The following is a 16457-nucleotide window of genomic DNA, read 5'->3' as shown; positions in this document are numbered from 1 at the left end:
ATCAGAATAATGATTTGGCAAACAGATGTACTGTAAAATGAAAAATAGTCATATTAGGACAAATACCACATTGCAATGTCAGACCAGTGCTGCTTTGCCATCAAATTGAGATAAATGCTGTACTTCAATGTCAAACTAACGTTTTGTCTTTCATCATATGCAGAGAAGGCAACTAAACTTTGAGGTAAAAGTAACACATCATTCTAATCAAGGAAATGTTAAACACTGTCACCATCACACCACAATTGTTGAGGGATTAGAGCTAAAATATTTACTAAATCTGTTGCTACTTTCAAACATAAAATGCTCTCTTGAAAGAATGTGCTTTATTCTGGAATAACTTTATGTTAAATCCTCTGGAGACGTTACTTTTGATCCTGAGGGGTTAAGTTCTTTCCATTTTACATACTCAATCGTATCATAGAATAATAGAATCATAAAATGGCAAAGATTGGAGGGGACTTTAAAGATCATCTAATTCCAACTATCCTGCCATAGGCAGGCCTGTCAACCACAAGATCAGTCTGCCCAGGATCCCATTCAGCCTGGCCTTGAATGCCTCCAGAAATCGGGCATCTGTGACTTCTCTGGGCTGTTCCAGCACCTCACTACCCTCTGAGCAAAAAATTTCTTCCTAACATGTCACCAAAATCTTCCCTCTTAAAGTTTAAAGACATATCCCCTTGTCATGTGATTATCAGACTGTGTAAAAAGTCAGTCTCCCTCCTGCTTTTAAGCTCCCTTCAAATGCTAGAAGGCTGCAATGAGGTCTCCGTGGAGCCTTCGCTTCTCCAAGCTAAACAAGCCCAACTCCTTCAACCTTTCTTCATAGGAGAGCTTCTTCAGCCCTTGGATGATCTTCGTGGTCCTCCTGTGGGCCTGCTCCAACACTCCACATCTTTCCTCTATGGGAGGCCTCAGAACTGGTCACAGTACTCCAGATGGGGTCTCACAAGGGCAGAGTAGAGGGGACAGTCACCTCCCTCTCCCTGCTGGCTGCTCCTCTTTTGATGCAGCCCAGGATGCTGTCTGCCTTCTGGGCTGCAAGAGCATGCTACAGGCTCATGTCCAGCTTTTCATTCATCAGGACCCCCAAGTCTGTCTCTGAAGGCCTGCTTACAGTGAATTCTTCTCCCACTCTGTACTTGTATCTGGAATTGCCTAGACCCAAATGTAACACCTGGCCCTTGGCCAAGTTAAAACTCCTTAGATTCTCATGTGCCCACTATCTGAATCTGTCCAACCACATCAGCACGTAATCTGGCTCCATAGACTTGTACACATTCAACCTCATGAGGTGGTCCCAGTCTTTCTCCACTCTTACAATGGGAGGGATTTTGCTCCCTTGACCCCTGCTTAGAAGATCAGGGACATAAGAAGCACAGGAAGCCTGACTGGCCATGAAGACCAAGGCAAAGAACTTGTTAAATACCTCAGTCTTCTCCGTGTCTGAGGAGGCCAGTTCTCCTTTTTCATTTACCAGAAGGGGTACACTCCTTTGCCTGTCTCTTCTGCCCAATGTCTCTAAAGAATCCCTTCTTGTTGTTTTTCACATCCCTCAACGTGTTCAGTTCTATCTGCACCTTGACTTTCTTGACTCCATCCCTGTGCATCAGGACAGCATCCCTATATTTTTCACAGGCCACATATCCCAGCTTCCTTTGTTTATACTGTTCCTTCTGGTTTTTTTCTCAGCCTTACCAGAAGATCCTAGCTCAGGCATGCTGATTTCTTTCCTCATCTTCTTGATTTCTTGTTCTGGGCATGGAGAGCTCGTGTGCTCTCAGAAAGGCATCCTTAAAATATTGCCAGCTCTGTTCTGTTCCTTTGTCCCTATGGACAGTTTGCCAGGATCTCGTCCAAAAATTCATTAAGCAGTCTGAAGTTCTCTGTCCTGATGTTCAGTGCCCCGACCCCACTCTTTGTCAGGCTCACATTCCTTGGGCTCACAAACTTGATCATGGCATGGTCACTGCAGCTCGGGCTGCCTCCAATCTTAACCTCTTCTATGATCTTGTTTGCACTGGTGAATAACATGTCCAGCAACACTGCACCTCTGAAGGGTCTGACCCTAAATGTTGTTGTCAGTGGACAGCAGCAATCTCTTGGACTAGCAGCTTGCTGGATTATTTTCCAAGCAGATACCTGGATATCATGTGAGCAGGGAATTTACTTGCAAGAATCATAAAATGGTTAGGGTGGGAAGGGATATTTGCAATCGTCTAGTTCCAACCCCCTGCTATAGGCAGGGATACCTCCCTCTAGACCAGGTTGCTCAAAGCCCCAACCAGCCTGGACTTGAGTGCTTCCTAGGAGGGGCCATCCACAACCTCGCTGGGCAACCTGTTCCAGAGTCTTACCACTCTCACAGTAAAGAATTTATTCATAATATCTAGTCTAAATCTACCCTCTTACAATTTAAAGCCTTTTCCCCTTGTCCTGTTGCTATATGCCTTAGTAAAAAGTCCATTCCCAGCTTTCCAGTAGACCCCCTTAAGGTACAAGAAGGTCACTATGAATTCCTATAAGGTCGTTGGTGTCTTTTCTTCTCCAGGTTGAAGAGCCCCAACTCTCTCAGTCTGTCCTCATAGGGGAGATGTTCTGACCCTCTGATAATCTTCATGGCCCTCTTCTGGACCCACTCCAACAACTCAGTATCCTTCTTGTGCTTGGGGCCCCAGGCCTGGATGCAGTACTTTGAGTGGGGTTTCATGATTGCAGAGTAGAGGGGCAGAATTACCTCCCATGACCTGCTGGTCACACTTCCTTTGACACAACCCAGGATACGGTTGGCCTTATGGGCTGCAAGCATACATTGCCAGCTCATGTTGAATCTTTCATCAGCTGACATCCTCCAGATCCTTCTCTTCAAGGCAGCTCTCAAACCATTAAAGTCTAAAAACAAAAAAAGATCAAGGATACTTTTAGGGAATTTTCAGGAATCCTGATATTCTTACCTCATCATGTCTAGGCAACATAATTTAATCTGTCAATCAATATTAGAATTACTGTACATGCCCATATGCTGACTTTATAGACATTTCTGAAATTATTAGTTTTTTCATTAGTCTTTAAAAAATACTACCCTCCCAGTCTTCTCCAGGCTGACCATCCTCTTTTCTCGTATCAGAGATGCTCCAGGTCCCTCATTAACTTTGTGGTCCTCTGCTGGACTCTCTCAAGAAGTTCCCTATTTTGAACTATGGATCCCAGAACTGGAGACAGTACTCCAGATGTTACCTCACAAGAGCAGAGTAGAGGTGGAGGATCACCTCCCATGACCCGCTGGCCACACTTTTTTTTAAAATGCCCCTGGATACCTTCTCAGCCACGAGAATACACTGGGGGATCATAGCCAATGTGTTGCCCACCAGGACACCACGGTTCTTCTCCATCAGGTCAGCGCCTAACCTGTAGTGATACATACTAATGTTAATTAATGTTAGGCAAATTATCTGAGTTCTGAAAATGAAGTAAGACCCCTTATTAGGATTTTCTGTTCCCAGTTTCAAGTGTTCAGATGCGAAACTATTTTTTATGAATGCCTTCTTTACGAGTTGTTTGAATATGCATAGGCACAGTTACCTTTGAACATGAGAAATGAATAAACAATTGTTTAAAACATGAAAAATACCCTTACTTGTGACATAGATTTGCAGTAATACGGTTATTAATCTCTAAAGACAGTAAAGCAATACAACAAAAATAAATAGAGGCGATTTTGAGTTTTATGTTCTTAAAGAAGATATTATATTAACAAAAATGACAGAGTACAGTTTCTGGTATTAAACAAAACCTATACATTCTAATGGTCATGAATGTTGACAAATGTAAAGGTTCTTTTGTTTTATTTTGTTTTTAAATATACACTCATAAACAGAAATAAATGACATATGCATACACTTGAGCAGCTTCACCTTAAGGGGATACTAAAGTTTCCATGGTTGTATGAATTCAGTATGTTAATGACATATTTTTGACAGAGTTATACATTAAGTATTAGTGAACTCTAACTGTTCAGAATTAAGTGGAATTTAATCACTCAACCTTTGGATTTTTGGGGATTTAAACAATTAAATTCTGTGAACCTCTGAAAATTTGAGGTTAGAAGGGTATGATAAATGTAAAATAAGGAAATAAGTAGTGATGGGTAACCCCAAAAGAATTGGAATTTGGGTAAGCTATGGACAAGTGCCTACAAGTTCAGATGTTTATCTGATCCTCTGGAACCTGTAGAGTTGGACTGAGAGTCTTGAAGAAGGCTGGTTATTTTAAGATTTCTCACACTTCTGCTTCTGGTTATCGCTGAATATAAACCCTAAATAGACTTTGTTTCTTGGCGTATTTCTTCACTTTGTTTCTGGAAAAGTGATTTGAAGGGTGATATTTTACAATAATTCTCATATTTTCCAATTCAATCAGTATTTTCTCAGGTCAAACTTCTGAAAATGGGATAATGTAAGTAATTTAAAATCATTATTTAAGTAAAGGAAAATGAGAAATAGTAGTAAATGAGTACTGCCTCTTCTGAGTTGGCAAGGAGCAAAGGAGACTTCGAAGTATGATGCATAAATGGACTTTGGTTAAGCTCCTCAAGGACTGACTTGGGATTAATTACATGTTTGTTGCTGATCTGACACAGGGAGGCACTTACTCATGTCACAAAACTGTCATTCTCAGTACGTACAAGAATGAGGCAACTTTCAGGGACAATGTCCCTGTGGTTGAAGGGACAGGTTGAGAGGGAATATAGTTTGTGTTTAGGAACTGAATGTTCTGTTTAAACAAAAGAAGAATTCTGGCATTAAATAAAAATCAGTATAAATTTGGAATGAAATCTAGAAAGCTATCCTTAAACATTAAAGCAGTGAGGTCTTGTAACAACTCTCACAGCAACATCAGAGGCAAGAAATATAGCTACTTTCAAGACAAAATAAATATTTTAGGAGATTACGAATTGTAATTGTGGTTAGAGAACAGGAGTCAGTGACCCAGAACACGGACTTTCTTCCAACTTTTAAAAGTATTCCTGTGAATTTGTAGAACCTACGCGTATGTTTTAAAATTTGAAAGCCGTTGCTAGAACTCATGTGTAGCTGACAAGTAGAAGTGGAGAATCAAACAAAGAATTTACACGCGTTGAAGTTTTCACCCTGCTGTGCAGCAAAACAAGGAAATAAACTCTTATTTGTATTTTCCATAATATTAGTTATTGTACTGAGAAAGAATTATTTGTTAAATAAATTACAAACATAATCTGCTTTGTCCTAAATGTCCACTTCTCTTATTTGACAATTGCTAAAATTTTTCAGATATTCTGTAGGTTTTCCTGTTCAGAGGTTCAACTCTCTGAAATGCAGAGTGAAACAAACCTAATACAGGACAGAATTTATACTCAATTTTCAAAACATAATTTAATCCCTCAAAACTGCTCTGAACCTGACATAATGAAGACAGTGTGCTTAGACTTAAATGTTAACTGGAGTTACAATTTTATTTGAGATGGGACAAAATAACATTGTGAATTATTTTGTTGTTTTATAATTTTTGTGTTTTGTTTTGTTTTTCTTTCCAGATAGTTATGTCTTATACATTTACATCTCAGCATAGGATCTGAGGACTGGCATGACACTCATGTTATCATGTTGTCAAACACAGTTACAAGTAGGATAATTGTCCTTCCACTGATTTTTGCACCTATTATGTCAAGATAAATTTTCTCCCCTTGCTACCTAATTGAGATACATGAAAAAATAATCAAACATTACTTTAGCAATAATTTAGTTGGTGCTTTGAATCAGCCACATCCACAGAGCATATACTGATTTTGTGAAAAGATGTGTAAGATTCTCTACTTTCCCACAGACCTTGGTTTTTCTATGATAAAAATGGACTGTCCGTGTCACAGCATTATCTGACTTTGATATCCTAGAGCCACTTGAAAGGCAACAATTGTATGTATTGTCCGTTAACGTTACAAATTCTTGGTACAGAACAGTACTTACAGTTTTAAAATCAGGTCCAGTATCTATTTTTGTGCTGTTCTTGTTAGGAATTCATTATTCTTTTGAGGTTCTGTGTTACTGCAATTGAAAGAGAATGTCTTCTGCTAGCACTTCTTAGATATCTATAGAATATCTTCAACGGCCACTTCTTTAAAGTAGCAGGGTAGGAGCACAGACTTTCTCTCACTTCTTTAGTACTTTGTGCATTGCTTCTAAATGTATTAAGTGGTCTCAGACCTCAAGGTCTCATTAGATTTTGACTGTAAGTGCCTATATTGCTTATAGAGACACTTTTGACAGAAAGAATGTAAGTATCTTTAAGAGCTAGTAAGTTAAATTTGGAGCCAAGGGAAATCAATTTAGCAAAACACTGTTGCTTTATATATATATAAAAATATTTATAAATATATATATACTGTGTTTCACATAATTCCTTTTCAGTGAGCTAGACTGTTGCTCAGAATGGAAAATAAGATGATAGATTTTAAGTTTTAAAGAACTAAAAATCTGAAATTACGAAAAGCAAAATGGAATATTTTTCCTATTATTTGCAGAACAGTTTTTTGTGACACTCACTTTAACAAGTTTTACATAAAATATAAATTAAAATTACACAATTTATTTTGCTGACATTTAACATTACCTAGGTTTTGACTGCTTCCTGTGAATCTACACAGGGAGTATACATAGAGTTATCTTTGAAATAGTATTCAAAACCCTGAAAAAAATTATTACGAAGAAAAATTTTAAGTTGATGTTTATTCAGGGTTTTAACTGATTCAAGAACAAATGCATATTTGAAAATGGTAATAAATTTTATAATTTTCAAAATAATATGTGACTTCCAATGCATAATTTCTGATAGAAAGAAAATACCATTTCTTTCCAAATGAATGATAAATATAAAACATTCAAAATCAATGAAGATCTACCACTTATTGTCACTCAGAGCAAGAACAAGTAATTTAATTAAGAGTGCCAATTATGTGCTAGATGAGTGAAGACAAAAATGCTAAAGACCAAAAGACTTGAGTTCCAGATTTTTTTTTTAACAACAATCCTTTAGAAAATATAATTGCTGCTGTTCTCTATGTTAAACACCTATGGAAGAAATGCTGTTGTATTTCAGCTGAGTTAGGAGTGGACAGACCAACTTGTAGGTTTGAATATTAACCACAAATTATAATCGCCTTTATTCTTCAGTAAAAAAGAGTACCATTTTCCAAAAAAATCTTACATGAAACATTCTGATGTTGCGTGAAAACTGAGTGAGTGTTGGGATACTCAAAAGAAAAAGCCACCCACTTTCATCAGAGTTTTAAGCACATTTCTGGATCACCAGCATTTTGATGAGCCTTATAAACACAAAATTTTTGCCTGTATGAATGAACTCAGATTTGTTTTGCATTTCACTTGTGAATAACCTATAGAAGAAATCATGAAATATGCTTTTTGGTAGAACCCAACTGAGCTCATATTCAAAGCTGTCGGAAATTCGCCTTATCCATACAAAGTTTACATTCTGGAAGATGAGAAAATAGAATATCTTGGCAAAATTTTGTTGCTCTTTTTGCCAGACATACAATATTTATGTTAAATTGATGTTTATGTGTTTTTGCACAGGAAGATTCATTGTTTTGTGTTACAGTTTTTTCTCTTGGACAACAGTCTGGAAAAGTTCAAATACACAACTAAGTTTATGTATTTTTGCATAGTCACATTAAATAATAACTTGTTGGGTGCCAATTATCTCTTGCTCTAAATCTTTATAACACTGCAGCCTTAAATATTTTGTACAGTTTTAGTAGTCCTACATACCAAATTGTATCCACTTTTACAAAAAAATTAGCTCTATTTCCCACTAAATGTTCATAATTTGGCTTCTATCTACCTGAATTTAAACAAAACTCTTCTAATGATTTGTTGGGGAAAAAAGAGAATTTAGTCAGAATATGCACTCTTTCATCAAATATGTGTTTTGTTTTGTTTTCTAAATTTTCTCTCTAATATGATTAGATAAAAATTGAGTACTTTGACTTTCAGAAAACGCTCTATCAAATACCATCAAAAGCGATGCATTTAGCAAAACTATTCACTTTTTTACAAAATAATTGATCTCTGTTTTCTCGTGTGCTACCATCGGTTTGCTAGTGACAAATACCAGTTTAAACATATTATCTTGAAATATCACACTTTCCCAAATATTTTTCAGTTCTATGTGCATTGTCCTTCCTTTTGCTATTAGAATCAGATGAAGAAATAAATAGCTTACATTACAAAGAAAGCCCATGTTGTGCTTTATCAGCCTTGGAGCTGGAAATACTACAAATATTAGAAGATTCCCAAGATTGCCAGCTCAATTTTGCAGGCCCAAAGGGAATCTCATTGCTTAGATAAGCCTTTAATTCTTGTCCAGAACCAGACTTAGGTCACTTAAGAGTTCAGGAAAAAACTTATGTTACATAAACAATTATTGCTGTACTCCTGCGAACTTATCTTCTGTACAGAGATTTAGTTCAAATGCTCAAAGGTATCAGTCAATATAATTTCTAATGATAAAATGTGTATCATGACTCTAAAGGCCTTTTCCATGCAGTGAGAGTACCCAATACGAAAATCAAACCAAAACAACAATAACAACAACAACAACAACAAAAAATGACCCCAAAACAAATCCAATAGCCTGTGAGCTTAAAAAGCATGAAAGGGCTTGGAGTTGATGCTGTAAGAAAAGTCAGTCCCTACAAAAGGCATACTGTTAATTTGCTTTCATATGTATCTGTGCAACGCCTGATATAACCTCTTGTTTATGCAGATATTTCTTTGCTACATTGCAACATCTGAAGGCAGTGTATCTGACCCTTTAATGCAGAAAGTAGGCATTAGTGAAATACACTTTCATTATCTATAGAGAAACGAGGAGAGAAGATTAGGAAATACCTCTGGAATGGTTTATATTTTGATCAGGTGCATTTGCAGACACATTGCTTATCCCTCCCCAAAATTACAGAAGGATTTACAAGTCTTACTGTGAAAGTGGTGTCAAAGACAGCTCTAAGACCTGACTCAAGAAAAGCATTCTTCAGAGCTTCAATCCATCTGTTGAGAGCTTTCTTGGCAGGCAGCTCTCATCACAACAAGGTGTTCAAAGAGAGGGATTTGCTCTGAACTGACAAGTTGCAATGATGTTTCACAGGTATCATATGAATTGTATTAAAGCGTCTTAGGATTTAAATGAAACTGCATTGTTCTCCTTTATAACTGACAAATTTAGGAAATATGCTATTGTTGAAATACATTGATATGAATGTTGACAGAATAGATTTCTATGAAATGTAATGACTGTGGTTTTGAATGAACTCGAACTTACTAAGAACAGCTTATTTTAACCTTATTTGTCTACTTTGTCATTTTATCATAATGATTTGGTTTAATTGCATTCGGGGATTTCCAATCAGAATGCATTTAACCTTTTTTTGTTTGTTTTTTTGTTCTGCTCTTACTGCTACTTAATGGAGAGGTTCTGGAATCACAATAACTAGATTAGTTTGTGTATATTCATCTTCTGTGCCTTCTTGTAGGGATGCTGATGTTTAACCCAGCAGCTTAACACCACACAGCCACTTGTTCTCTCCTTCACAGTGGGATAGGGGAGAGAACTAGAAAATGTAAAACTAGTGGGTTGAGATAAAGAGAAATTAATAGGAGAGAAAAGGAAGGCAAAACAGTAATACTAACGATAATTTACAAAACAAGGGTTGCAAAATGCAATTGCTCACCAGCTGCCAACAGAGGTCCATCCAGTCCCTGAGCCCAGCAGCTCCATTGGCTGGCTCTCTCAGGTTTATCATTCAGCATGTTGCTATTTTGTATGGGATATCCCTTTGGCCAGTCTGGGTCAGCAGTACCTCATCCTGTCCACCCCATTTCCTTGTGCATCCTCAGCTCCTCTCTGGCAGGGCAGTGTGGGAAGCAGAAAAGTCCTTGTATTAGTCTAAGCACTGCTTAGCAACAACTAAAATGTTGGTGTGTTATCAACATCATTCTCATCCTACATCCAAAACACATCACCATACCTGCCACAATGAAGAAAATTAACCCTTATCTTGGATGAAACCAGGACAGTTGGATGCTGAAGGGATTTATAATGGGAGTTGCAGTGCTTCATGTTTCTCCAGGATACAGGAAGCTTTCTGCCATCAGCACCTGGTGCTTTTGAGAGGGGCTGAAAGATAGCCAGTTATGTATGAGTGAAACTGCTTCCCAGTCAGTTCTAAGCCTTCACACGCCTCCATCTTGGAAGAACTATTGAGGTACAAAAGGCATACAATACTCAGAAGTCATGTTATGTGGAGACTAGCATGAATAATGTGTATTATCAGTGTGTTTTTTTGATTGTCCAGAACCCAGCGGAGTTCAGCCTTAGTCTGATACTACCCCCTTGGGTGACATAACCTGATTTTGGAACAAACTCCCTGTCCAAAATTGAGAGCACAGTTGTCACAATGGAGTTGTCCTGCCTGCAGAAAACATATTCAAATTATGATGGGAGCTTCAAAAAAAGGGAAATTAATCAGGCAGATGCCTTGTATTATTACAAATATCTCCCACAACTCTCCAGACATGTCTGCATCATTCAGGAGCACTGTGTTTTACTACCTACATCTGTTGTATATGTTCAGATTTTTTTTTTGTTGTTTTGTTTCAGTTTTGTACATTCTCCCTGGGACACTGATTTTTTATAGACTGTATAAGCACTGAGTTTTACTGGCATATCTAGTCCCACTGACTTAGTCCTGTTTTCATGAGCCTAGTGCACAGCAGGAAGCATTTTGTCAGAACCCTGGTGGTCTAATGGCATAAGCAAATAGAAAGTTGTGGAGGGAGGGTACTAGCTGGAAAACAGATGGAGTTTCAGGCCCATTTTGTCCCTCAGTCTCTGAAGTGCTTTGAGTCTCTGAGGAGGTCAGGTAGGATTCATTGAACTCCTGAAAAACTCAAGGTGATATCATTTGTATGATTTTCAGATTTTTGAAAATGCTTTTGAGATTTTAACACCTAAAACCTACAACAATGGTTATTGAATAACCATGGATTAAGGAATTAGATTTTAAATTTAAAATGTTTTAAAAGGTAGAAAGTGTTTTTTTTTTTTTAAATCGTCAGTACAAGACAACCTTTTAACAACTTCTCAGTTACTCTTACGCCTTTACTTTAAATTTATTCAGTCTGTATTTATACTAAATTCATTCCAATGGAAGAGAATAGAATAGAATTTATTTCTTACAGATGAAGCTAGTCAAATTACTTAAAGATATACTTTTATATAAATTGCATAGTAAAATTTCTTATCTTGCCCCACTCAGAATAGTTCTTTTTCCTTTGCTGGTATGTCATGACACAGAGAGTTCAACAAAGCAGAAATAGTTTAAGTAAAATACCATGTCTGGTTCCAATGAACAAAAATCCTCCCCAAATCCACAGTACAGAGATGAGGCTGTGCCTCTTTATTTTAGTTCAAGTGTTGTTGGGACAGTCTTGTGAAGGAGAAGTCAGTAATAAAATCTGTAGGAAAAGTATTTTTTAATTAAACAAACTACACTATTTAATCCAAAGGAACACACACAAAGGAATGTATTTGTTTAAAAACTTTTTAGCAAGGGTAATTCTTTAGGTCTGCCTTCCTTTTCTGGAAGGATAAAAGTTTTTAAATGGTTCTTCACAAATCAAGTTGTTTTTGTAGTAGTGTCTGCAAGGTTTTGTTTTTAAAGAAATGCTAAGCAAAAACATATCTCAAAGCCTTGAAAATTATCATAAAAATTGGTACTTTTTGTACAGTATAAATAGATGCTTACTTAATTGGTATGAACTGTCACAACATTCCTTTTCTCTTTCCTGAAAATACTAGTATTCCTTAACTTTTCATTAATAGTTTTACTACCACTGTAGGAATAAATCGAAGAATTGCACTTCTCTGTGCAGAATGATTGATTCTATGGATGATGAGTGACAAAAAGAGAGAGTCCAGGTCAGAACTTGCAGCCTCTCATTTGCTGAAGAGCACTGAAATTTCCACTTTAACAAGTTTCTTCTGCCTCTTTTGAAGGTGCATAGCCAGTACAGATTTTTGTATAATTATAATGCTCATATAAAATGTGGTGTCCACTATAACTATACTGCCATGGAAATTCTCTCTTCTGTGTAACATATGAGGTGGTTATTTCTTTGATGTTAGGCTTTTATACCTTTTCGACTTTCTGAACCAGTTAACCAGTTTTCCTCTGTAAACTGCAGCAGCACAATTTTTCAGGCTCCATATATTCTTCTAAGCTCACAGGTATGTTCCAGTTACTGCTTTTCAAAATCCTGGAAAAAATGCTCAAACCTATGGTGCTTTGTTGCTCCAGCTAAATTTCAGTAAATTTGCTTGATTTGTTCCACTGTCATTGCTCTGTGTTTCATCCTCACTCTTTCCCCTAGTTCTCTGTCTTTAATCATCATTCTTATATAAGAATGTTAATCTTATTTTAAGGGTTTCATTTTACTTTTTCTTTTGAAGCGGTTTGTTCATTTACGTAAGGGGAGAAATAAGAATTCAGTTTTCAGCTATTGAAATTAAAAGAAATCTACAAGTCCAGTGGAGGTCTAAAGTCATACAAAGAGATATAAAGAACTCCCAAACAGTTAGGGAATCTATTTTCTTTTTTCTTGATTTTCACCACACCTGTAAGCTGACAACTTGTAACTGTTGCTAGACTCAATATCTATCTATCAATCACTGTTTGCTTTCGTTAATTAAGAGCAGATGGCAAGTGTTGAAAAAAAAGCAAAAAAATGCACTTGCTAATTAATTAAAAATAATAATAAAAAATCCTTTCTTGGACAAATTACCTGTTGTGTATACACACAAATGTAGGAACAAGAGTTTTTTGGAAAATATTCAGTTTTATTTACTGTCAGTTAATGAAATTGTTGTCTGTGCACAGAATACTTGGCTTTGCATAAAAAAATGCAAGAAGCATGTTACTGGTATTGGTTGAAACTGTGAAGACTTCTTTATGTCAGCTGAAAAATACACTTTGCTTTAGCTTAAGCCTGAATGGTCTCTGCAAGGTGAATTAGCCCATTTAACACTGTTCAGAGTCCAACTGTGTCAGGTCAGAGTTTCTGGTCACGTAGGACCAATCACATACCAGCAATTCTCCATTGGTTTGAACTGCATCAAGTGAGTTAGGGAGCTGTGGTGCATTTGGCTGATAATGTTTGATCTTTAAGACGCTAGAGAATTTTCTGCAACAGTTTTTAGTTGTTCTTGGATGTGATAAATATAAAAGAGTTTCCCTCTGCTGCCATCTGTCACATGGCAACAACATATAATGGAATGTTGGTGAGAAGGTTCAGGTCTCTATTGCTGTACCACCAACGTCTGTCCCAGATGACCTGGATCACCATTATAAAATAGGAGGCATTATTTTCGGAGCAGCCCTTGTATAAGTACATATGCAATACAAACTCGAAAAGAAAATATTATGAAGATTAAAAATATAGGATAAAATTGGAACAGAAACAGCAAGTTTGGAAGAACTGTTGCTTCACCTAATTTTATTTGGTGTGTATCTTATTAGCTGAAATTTGAGAAAGTATGCTAATATTTAAATTACCTTAAATAGATGAGAACATATCATAAGTAGATGAGCATTTCTTAATGTTTTGGTCACGTTTTACATGTGGCTAGTGAAACTGGGACACTGTAGTTGGTAGCTTCTGCCCAAGAAAAAAGTATGCATGAAAATAAATCAAGACAGATACAGAACTCAAACTCAGTTCTTCAGTTATTGGAGGCAGTAGATCTGCCAAATAAAAAAAATAAAATAAAATATATTTTGGACCCAAAAAATGTTTATATTTAAAACTTTAAATATATCAGAAAGCTCTAAAATCTCAACAGTAACTGGTTTTACCATAAATAATTCCAACAGAGAAAGTTTATTTCTATGTCATAAATGTAACACAGCATTGATGTTGAAACTCCACTGCCTGGTAAAACTGTGGTAAAGCAGAAATTATAAATACAATATTTTCAGGGAGTATCTCCTACCCAAAACTTCAGTTACCTAGAAGTATCTAGATATGATTTTTTACATACATTTTTGTCCCTTCAACTGTTTTACAAGACAGAAAGTAAAAAAAAAAATCTATTTTCTTTTCTCTGTGTGCTTGCTTTGATTGCAGACAAAACACAAATGATCCTACCAGCTCATTCAGTTGCAGAGAATCGACCTGCTAGCTCCGACCCAAACTGAACAAATACCCATTTTATTTCTCCTGGATTTGCACACGTATGCACACATGTACTCTATTTACCTGTTTGTTACTTGTCCTTTTTAATGAAATAAGTAATCCAGACTGAAATTTGCTTGCTTTTCTCGTAGTGTGGGAAAACTCAAATAACCGTTGCAAAATATTTTTGAATTGTTGGCAGCCATGGATATAAGCCAGAATAGGCAGCTGGGCTTTATTTTTGCTTTGAAGGGCCCAAAGATGTATAGAAACTCCTGCACTCCCTCTTTTTCATGCATCCACCAGGACCCTTGGAAGTCTGAGCTACATCTGAACTGTTTTGCTGATCCTTCCCCTCAGTCTCTGGACTAATGCTCTGAGTAGCCTGTGATTATAGCACTCAATATGTATCACTTTCCAAACAAAGAGTGGGAGTAAGCTGAATTTGGAGACAAACCCTTTTTCCTACAGGACACTGATTTGAAGATACCAGAGAACTTTGTGGGAATGAGAGCATCAGCTCTGAATTAAGGGTCCTGGGGATGAGGCTGGAATTTTTCTCTGCCTGGCTGCACAAGGGGCTGATCCGGCTTAGGCTGTCTCCCCGCACTGAGCTGTCATCATGGTTTGGAGCCTTTTCTTCCTCTACAGAAGGCTCAAAAACTTTATAAGGCTTTCTAAAGCTTGTCTTCAAGAAGGATTAGAATCATAGAATCACTGAATCATGGAATGGCTTGGGTTGGAAGGGCTGGGTTTGAAGTCATGTATATATATCATTACAGAACTTTCCCTTGAGCTCTCATTCAAGTTAGTTGAACACTATAGAATGTATGACAACAAATCACAGTAACAAAATGTTAAATAATAACTTAAAAAATATTTTAGTATAAAAAATAAGCAGAATGTACTTTAAGACAAACTTGCTTCAATTTATTTCCTATACGATGTGAGATGAGTGCTCTGCTATATGGGCAAAATGCAAAGCCTGCCCATGAGTCAAAAAGGTGCTTTATGACATCCTCTGCCTACAGGGGAGAAAAAAATCTAGTTCTCTTTCAACATGAATATTATTGTTCAGTTCATATCCATGGGAATACATGCTGAGAATTTCAGATCCAAACCTCCCAAAAACTCCATGATTGCTGCAGGAATATAAAAATGTTTATAATTCAGATGAGGATTTAATTTTGTTCATATGAAAGGCAGTCTGGCAACAACCTACTGTTTTCCATCTTCTCGAAACCTGTGTGCTCAGGTGCTTGCAGATAGCACTTTTTTCCCCTTACACCAGCTCCACAGTTCTGAAATCCCTCAGGCCCACCAGTGGGTGATACTTCTACACATAATGTAATTTCACGCCCCATTAATCCATGCACACCACATTTCTCCTTAGGTACTGCTATTTTGTATGTGGTTGTTCACTTCTACTTTCCAAAGACAATCCTGAAGACTTGTCTCCAATCTCTTCTAGAGACACAAAGAATATGGAAATGGATTGCTAAACTCAAGTTGCCACATGGCAGCTTATTGTCCCAGCCAGCTTATTGTGGAGTAAAATGTAAGTTTCATCCCCAAGATGAAGCTCAATATTTTTATGGCATGGACATATATGCAAAGGTTTCTAAACCACTATCCATCGTATCTGAGAACTCATGGCAGTCTAGTGAAGTTTCCACCAACTGGTAAAAGGGAAATATATTCCTCATCTTCTAAAAAGTCAAAAAGAAATACTCAGAGAACAATACAGCAGTCGGTCTCACCTCTGTGTTGGGGAACATCATGGAGCAGATCTTCCTGGAAACAATGCTAAGGCACATAGAGAATAGAGAGGTGACAGCAAATTTGGGAGTTTGCAAAGGGCTAATTGTGCCTGACAAATTTTGTGGCCTTCTACAGTGGGGTTACAGAACTGGTGGATTAGAGAAAAACAACTGAGATCATTTACCTGGACTTGAGCAAAGTATTTTACACTGTCACATCTGATGCCCTTGTCTCTAAACTTGTGAGACATGGAGTTGATGGATGGGCTACTCAGTGGATAAGGAATTAGCTGGATGGTTGCACTCAAAGAGTTACAGTCAGCAGCTCGATATCCAGATGGCAGACAAATGACAAGTGATGACTCTCAGGGGTTTGTACTGGCACCAGTATATTTGTCAGAAACATGGATGG

The sequence above is a fragment of the Meleagris gallopavo genome, chromosome 3, assembly GCF_905368555.1.
Source record: "Meleagris gallopavo chromosome 3, MGAL_WU_HG_1.1, whole genome shotgun sequence".
Classification (NCBI taxonomy): Eukaryota; Metazoa; Chordata; class Aves; order Galliformes; family Phasianidae; genus Meleagris; species Meleagris gallopavo.
This window is presented reverse-complemented; position numbering follows the sequence as displayed.